This window comes from Nicotiana attenuata, chromosome 3 (assembly GCF_001879085.1).
Source record: "Nicotiana attenuata strain UT chromosome 3, NIATTr2, whole genome shotgun sequence".
Classification (NCBI taxonomy): Eukaryota; Viridiplantae; Streptophyta; class Magnoliopsida; order Solanales; family Solanaceae; genus Nicotiana; species Nicotiana attenuata.
The window spans coordinates 2,675,092-2,683,001 of record NC_031991.1 but is presented as its reverse complement, the minus strand read 5'-3'; positions in this window follow the sequence as shown (position 1 = coordinate 2,683,001).

The window sequence follows — 7,910 nt, the reverse complement described above, 5'->3', positions numbered from 1 at the left end:
CTCCCTTTATTATGCCGTTTTCGGGGGTGTAGTGAAAAAGGAGGTGTGACAAGAAGTGTTCGAGAAAGTTGGAGCGAGAGGCTTTATCCTCTCGAAGGAATTGGTTCAAGCAAGGGCGGACGAGCGTGATGCTCGGTCGCTCCTCGCGGGTATTGCAGAGGACGATCTTGATGGGTTGTAGCCTTTTGGTACAAAGTATAGCTCCTACTGTTTTATATCTTGGTCTATGGCGCGCGCAGAGCGTGCCTGTAGACGGAGAATATTTTTGTCGTAGGGAATGTAAGGAGAATTTCAAAGCATTATTCTTTTTGTACCTTTTTTCTATCGTTGCTCTTTATCGTGTAGATTGGTTTATGGGATCGGTCCCTGAGCCGTACTATGGCTCAGACTCTGATTGGCCTTCTGGCTTTTCCCGTCTTCATGGGCGGAGGGTGATGACCCTATGTGCTCCTGGACCGAAGCATTCTTGTGGGCGCGTCGCCTGGGGATTTGTCGTGACTGTTGATTGCGTCATCAGGGCCGTGCTTTTAGGCGTATAGTGATTGTATTGCCCTCGGGTTCAATCTCCGAATCGTGTTGCGATTCGAGCTATAATTGTCCTTTGATCCTTTCGGGGGCTCCAGTTGGCGATAGTGTTTTTCTTTTCCCGCCCTTGGGCGTTTGGTGATTTTCTGGGTCCACTTTCCGAGTCGCGTTGCGACTTGGGCTGTAATTGACCCTTGAATCTTATTTGAGCTTTCGATCAATGGTGATAGCCTTTTTGCTGTTTGGTCATTGAGACCTTTTAGTATGAGGCCCGGAGGCTCGCCTAGCTGGCGACAATGGCACTTACGCTGTTTGATCGTAAAGACCTTTTGATATGAGGCCCGGAGGCTTTGCTTAGTTTAACTTTTTTGGATCCGGTCTCCGAATCGGGTTATTCGAGCTCACTTTAATCCTCAAGTTGTAAATTTTCAATTTGGTGGTTGTAGAGACCTTTCGGTGTGAAGCCCGGAGGCTTTGCTTAGCCGGCGACAATGGCACTTACGCTGTTTGATGTGAGGCCCAGAGGCTTTTGTAGGCTTTGTTTTCCTCTCGTTAAGGTCTTATTGATTATTTTTCCTGACCCGTCATCGGTTCTAAAAGAACCTCGATTTCAAGTCGTAATCGGCGATGTTTTGAGCACCTCGGAAGGTTCATAGCCCATAGGTCGAGTAGATCGATGCTTTTTCGATTTTGNTTAGCGTCACACCGGGTATGCCCTTTAGGGATTCTTACAAATGCGACATGTAGCCTAAACTGCGGGATTTTTCATGCCTGTTGAGGTCTTACAGTTTGTCATGCCTGTTGAGGTCTTACAGTTTATCATGCCTGTTGAGGTCTTACAGTTTATCATGCCTGTTGAGGTCTTACAGTTTTAGGGACAATAGATCTGGTTTTGCCGAGGCTGCCCGTTAGGGTCTAAAAATTTTGGATTTTCCAGTGTGTGGCGATTGGCGACAGTCTCCTAGTTGTCGAGTTCGCTTGAAGACAGCTTCTCGTGAGCTCGGAGCTATTTTCCGGAGGCTTGGTGAGCCCGGAGTTCCAACCTTGGGGTCGTGCAAGTTGTCGAGTTGCTCATGGTGAGTCTCCGAATATATCGGATCATTTTAGGCCTGAATACCACCTTTCTATAGTCTTGGGGCTATATCGCGAGGGCTTTGTGAGCCCAGAACCTCGACCCCGCAATCGCGAGGGTACCGAATTGATTAAGTCTCCGAGCGTTTTGGGACGTATTTGATGTAGAGGTTTTTTTGCTGGGGACAAGCCAAAATATTTTTCTTCACGGCGTCGAATGCTTGGAAAATACTCTTTATTGCTTGGCAAAAATATAAGTTGTAAAATACATGTTGTTCTGTTGCTGTGAGTCTGGTCTACATGGGTGTGACTCTCCTGATTTATCCGATGTGTTTGTATGGTTCCATATTGGAAAAGAGAGAGAGATCGCGGACTTGTTGGGTCCCTTCCCTGGGGACGTGCAGTCCTGCTAATAATATCGTTGGCGGAACCCTCTTCCTGATAGAAACCCGATCGAGGAAAGAATGCCTGGTGGACCCATGGCGGCCGCGGATCCTCAAATCGGGATCCAGAATCACTGAATGCCTCGGCTGCCTGCCTGCGTACAGATTAGCAACAAGAAAAGAAAAAGGGAAATGATAAAAGGATGTTGCGTTCCTGGGAGTATGCCCTTCGGCAGCCGTATTCCTCGTTCGGCCAGGCCAAGTCGAAGACGCGAGTGCTCTTACCCTTTGACCTTATCTGAGGATAACGCCGGTCATGGGCGTAAGGCGAGGAATCTCCCTACTTCACTTGTAGCCAGATGCTTTGGCTCCGCGTCTATCGTGGAGTTTCACACCCTTGGAAGAGTAGGGCCGGGGTTATGTCACGGGCGACGTATTCGCCGTTGTCTGCACAAAGCGTCTGCATCCTTTGTCACTTGATGTATTAGCCCGAGCTCGGGCGGGCCGCGTTGGGGAAGCAATTTGGATGTTGTGGCAATCTCCATTGGGGACACATTAGCGGTCCAGCGCGAGGGCGACATTGGTCCGGACTGTCCTATTGGCTTTGGCCGGACATTGTCGGTACATCTTTGGCTGATATACCTGTAATCATTAATGTATGTTTTATTTGAAAATGAGCTTGAACGAAAGAAGGGATTACCAATACGTTAATGCGATGCCGAGGTGGAGTCACGGCGTCCTTTTTCCTCGAGCGAGAGGGTGTCTTTGGGGAGTACTCCCCGAGATCGTCCCCTTCTGGCGACGGGCGCTTGCATTCTACTTTCTACGGATCTTAGTGGGGTGCCGCCATCCTTTAAAGGTCGTGACGATATGTCGTGGCTTGCCGGCTCTGCTTTGTTTGATTTCCCCTTGTCCGTTGAGCTGGATCCAGGTTCGCTTGCTTGGCGATGTTTTGTGGTCACCTTTGTAGGATGGCGTAGTTGCTGCTCTCTTGGGTCTTTAACTCTGATCATTTCGTGACTCTCGTGGCGGGCCACGGTTTCCTTGGGGGAATTTTGGTCTAATGGTTCCGAGCCACCCGGAGTTTCCGGCTTTACTTATGGTGACCACTATGCTTGGAACTGCAACGTTGAAATCGAACTTTATCGGGCGAGGTTTCCTTGCCGGTTGCGTTTTGTTGAGTCTGGTATCATTAGGGGTTCCTCGAAGGTGTCGTCCTCGGGCCGCCGCCTTGTTGTTGCGAAATGCGCTGTGCCTCGGATCGTTTCTTCCGTTCGCGCCATCTGGACGATGACTCTGTTCGTTCAGTGCCAGCTTCTCTGTTGGGGATCTGCCTGGATACACCGATCCAGCGGGGGTCTCTCGAGAGTTATCCGCGGCTCTAACCTGGGTCCGGTGTTGGTTGCTGGTATATGACCGAGCCTCAACCGGATATTCGGTTGAGCTTCGCTCGAATTGCTCCGGAGCTATCGGGTATGCTTTGTTTGGGTTTTGGGCAAAGGCCCGTGCCACCCTACTATTCGGGACCGAGAGTGGTCTCGTTTGTCTTGTTGGAAAACGGGGCGCGGCTTCCCGCGATATTTTAGTTCTTCTTCTTCTCCCGGCCTTCGGTGCGTTGAGCTCTTCTTGCATTATTTTGATGGCATTGGCGCGTGCTTCCACGGATCGTGATAGTATGGTAAGCGAGTTCCCGAGGTCGGGTGTCGAACAACGATGCCGCGTCGTGGTTTCTTCCGAGGGAATTTCTTCAAATCTACTCGTCGGGGCAGGCCTTAGTTCTCAATTTCGGGGGTCATCATTCCTGAACGGGCGTGCGTGAGTGGTGATGTACCTGTGAGGACTTGGGGTCCTGTCGTCCCCAGGGAATTTTGCTGTTTCTGACTTCCGCGAAATGAGTCCTGGGACCGTATCCCCGGGAGACGGTTGCTGTAGGAGTCTTCGCGAGCGTGAGTCGATATTTTCGATAATGTCCTCTAGCATCCTTACTGTTACAGGATAGGTCGTTGGTTTGTCATTGCCCGATACCTTGGATACTGGCTCGGGGCGGGTAGATATTTTGGGTGCTATTGCGCCAAGAGTCTCCGGGAGGCTCTGCAGCTGAGAAATAGCCAAACGTTGTTCCTGCAACATTTCAAAAATAACACGAAGATCAACATCCCGTTCTACCGGGGCTGGGAATTTTCTGGTTTCCTGTCGGTTGGCGTGTTGTGTGTCGCCGAGGACGTGCAAGACTTCATTACCCGCTATGCAGCGTATGAATTCGTATCCACTCTGACCGATCTGGATGCATTATCGGGGTCCTGCGGTGTCGCGCCAGCCGTTAGGATGGCTACACTATTTTCCTTGCGATTTATGGGGTTATAGTCCTCGATTTCCCTTATCGAGCTGACCATTAACCTAAAACCGAAAGGTCTTGGGCAAGAAAAAGTGTGAAAGATATCATGCGTTTAAGTGACGAAACTAGCAAGAAAATAATCACTATTATGTTTAGCCAAACTGTTTACCGTGAAAATGGTAAGAACAACTAAATTTGTAAAATGGGATTCTAAAAATACGTGATCTATTCCTGAGCTAGTTTTAGAGGGTGAGTAGTGCTAAATGTGGAGTAAAAACAGTAAAAATCGAGCTAGCCAAAAATGATAATCGAACCAGTAAGGGACGTTCCCGGGCTTAGGACAAGCTAGTAGATACCTCGGGGCCAGGCCTCGAGCCTAACTCGGGCCTATCGAAGATAACCTTATCGAGGGTAATCGGGAAGGGGATAACAGATAAGTATATGCGTATAAGGCTTTATACCGTCAATCTTGAGCTAAATGACGAAGAATAAATGAAGAACAATAAAATGTTGGGGCGATCTCGCGGTCGAAGAGCACTGATAATTTAGAAGAAAGAGAGAGAGAGAGAGAGAGATATTATTGCTTATTGGAGAAGTGGAGCAACATCAGTCCTTTACAAGGTGAGGTGAGTCCCCCTTATATAGGCGAGGGGACTCAATAAAATATGCATATATTATTTAAAGGAGTAGAAAGATGGGACGGCATATCGCTCGTCATCTCAGTAGGTTACAGATAGACCGGCCCTGTCAGGTGTAGCCATGCGCTCCGGAGTCATCTCCTCTTACCCTGACCTCGAGCCCTGCTTCTTTTGATTCGGACCTCGATGAGCCCGGATCAGAGAAGACTAATTCATATAGACCAAGTTCGCTTATGGTAAGAGCCTACAATATTCCCCAGCAGAGTAGCCATGCTGTCGCGCCCCTTTTTCTCGCGAAATCGGGTTTCGACACGTGAAAACTCTTTCAAGGAAGGTGTTAAAAGAGAGAGTAGCCACCTAACGGGTTTGAGGTGCGTTAGGGAACCTGTTTGCAAGTAACTCAGGTTTAACTAGTTTATGTCAAGATCGGGTAAGGGCTCAAATTACCTCGAAGAGAAGCTGTTAGGCATTCTTCGAGGTCCACAACTCTGGGTCTTGGCCGAACTTGAATTACTTGAATTAGTCCAAAATAAAGGGAAAGACAAGGAGCATGGGGCAATTATTATCAAAATCTACCAACGAACAAATAATTGATTTTTAAAACAAGATGGGAGGGGGGTCCTAAGTTTTTTAGCCTAAAGGATCACGAGAAGCTGTCTTCAAGCGAACTCGACGACTCGGAGACTGTCGCCAATCGCCACACACTGGAAAATCCAAAATTGTAAGACCCTAAGGGGCAGCCACGACAAAACCAGATCTACTCTCCCTAAACTGTAAGACCTCAAAAGGCATGATAAACTGTAAGACCTCAACAGGCATGATAAACTGTAAGACCTCAACAGGCATGACAAACTGTAAGAGCTCAACAGGAATGAAAGATCCCGCAGTTTACGCTACACGTCGCATTAGTAAGAATCCCTAAAGGGCATACCCTCGGTGTGGACACCTAAAACTGCTTCTCGGGGATTAAAAATGGCCCCGGCTAAATGCATACGACTACGGTCGGAACAGCTGCTACAGCCCAAAAAATGCGTAGGACGCCCGACTGTTGCTAAAAATCCTCTGAATCTACTTCGAAAAGAACCGGTTAAAACGCAGGCTTCCCTCAACAGGCAAAAAATGAGTCCCGACCATGTCGGCTCCAAAATGGAAAAAGCGTCGATCTACTCGACCTATGGGCTATGAACCTTCCGAGGTGCTCAAAACATCGCTGATTACGACTAAAAGGTCTCAATGACCAAACAGCTGAAAGGCTACCACCACTGGTCGAAAGCTCAAATAAGATTCAAGGGTCAACTACAGCCCGAGTCGCAACGCGACTTGGAGACTGGACCCAGAAAATCGCCAAACGCCCAAGGGCGAGAAACGAAAAACACTATTGCCAACCGGAGCCCCCGAAAAGTTTGAAGGCCAATTACAGCTTGAAGCACAACGCGACTCGGAGACTGAACCCGGAAATTCCCCAGCCCAAACGGGCTCGAGGATAAAATAAGCTTAAGTCAGGATCCCTACTCAGAAACTAAACTTGAGACTCAAGCCTGAAGGCTACTCAGAATCGAATCGGTCCGGTGGGAAAACTCCAGCGATCAGAAACGCAAAATTTACCAATTACAGGGCTCCCCCTTTCTTATTAGTTATATATCGATTACAGGGCACAATCTCAGTCCAAATCATATGATGGGACTATATATGTGTATACACGGCAAAGGAGACAGGGAATGTTCGTTCCCCTTTTATTTCCCTTTTGGCAGCTACGGCCCCTCGGCCTCCCCCTCATCATTAGATATCAGAAACTTGGCATCAAACTCCGCTCCCTCAGCATGTTGAATCTCCTCTGAGAGATCGAAACCTCGAGCGTGAATCTCCTCGAGGGTCTTCCTCCGGGATTTGCACCTCTCGTACTCCCTGCTATTGCTTGCACGATCAAGGGCCTTCTTCAACTCGGCCCTAACAATGGCGGCGCTCTTCGAATAAGCAACTATCTTTTGCCCCGAACGGGTGTTATTTATTACGACCTCGGCCCGGACGTCCGCCACCTCGATTTTTGCCCTCGATAGCTCAGATGAGAGCCTCGCAATCATCTTCGACCGAGCGGAATCATCCGCGCGGGCAGCCTGAAGTTGCGCCTCAAAATCGGACGTCGCGGTTGGAACACTCTCTTTAGCCCCCAAATGAGTGTTAAGGCGCGCCCGCAGCTCAGCAAGTTCGCGGTTAGCAGCACCGACCTCGCCCAGAGTTGCTCCAGCTCATCCGCTTTATCCTTCAACTAGAACAGCAACACTTCAAAAGACTGGCACAGATAAAAAAAAAGGAGATGTGAGGGAAGTACGAGCAAGCAAGGCGGAATACCTGTTTCTCCAAGAGAACCTCCCGAGCAAGGCTTCGGTCCACCTCGCGCCTTAAGAAGCGAGCTCGCTTTCCTTTACCGTACGTAGAAGCTGGAGGGACCTTCCCCTTTCTCGAGCATTCTGCAGATGGGTCTCGCGGCGAAGCAGCTCGACTTTGAGCCTATCAAAAGCCTGAAAAGAAGCCAAGCCATGATGAAAAGGGAAGGAAACACCGGGCCGGAACGTCTTTATCGCGAGCAAAAACTCACCACATGACCAGAACGATGAGCCTCACTAAGGGCTGAAGCTATATCCAATAAAACTTCGGTCCCGAAAGCTGGCCGACCGATCGAATTATTTCCTCTCAGTTGTTGCAGAGAAGGTGCCTCACCGCAAGCCTCCGTACGCCACGGGACAACTTTCCTTTTACCAGCTCTCCTCAACTCTTGAAACCGCGATCTCGCCTCGAACGAACTCCCGGCGGCTGCAGTAGGGAAACCGAGCAGATCAGCAAAGGGAAGGCCGCCCCCGAAAAAGAAAAGAGAAGAGCGGAAAGGGAACGCCAGATACCTACCACGATAATTTACCTCCCACCTCCCTTTTGAAAGATCTCGCCACCGGCGCCTATCAT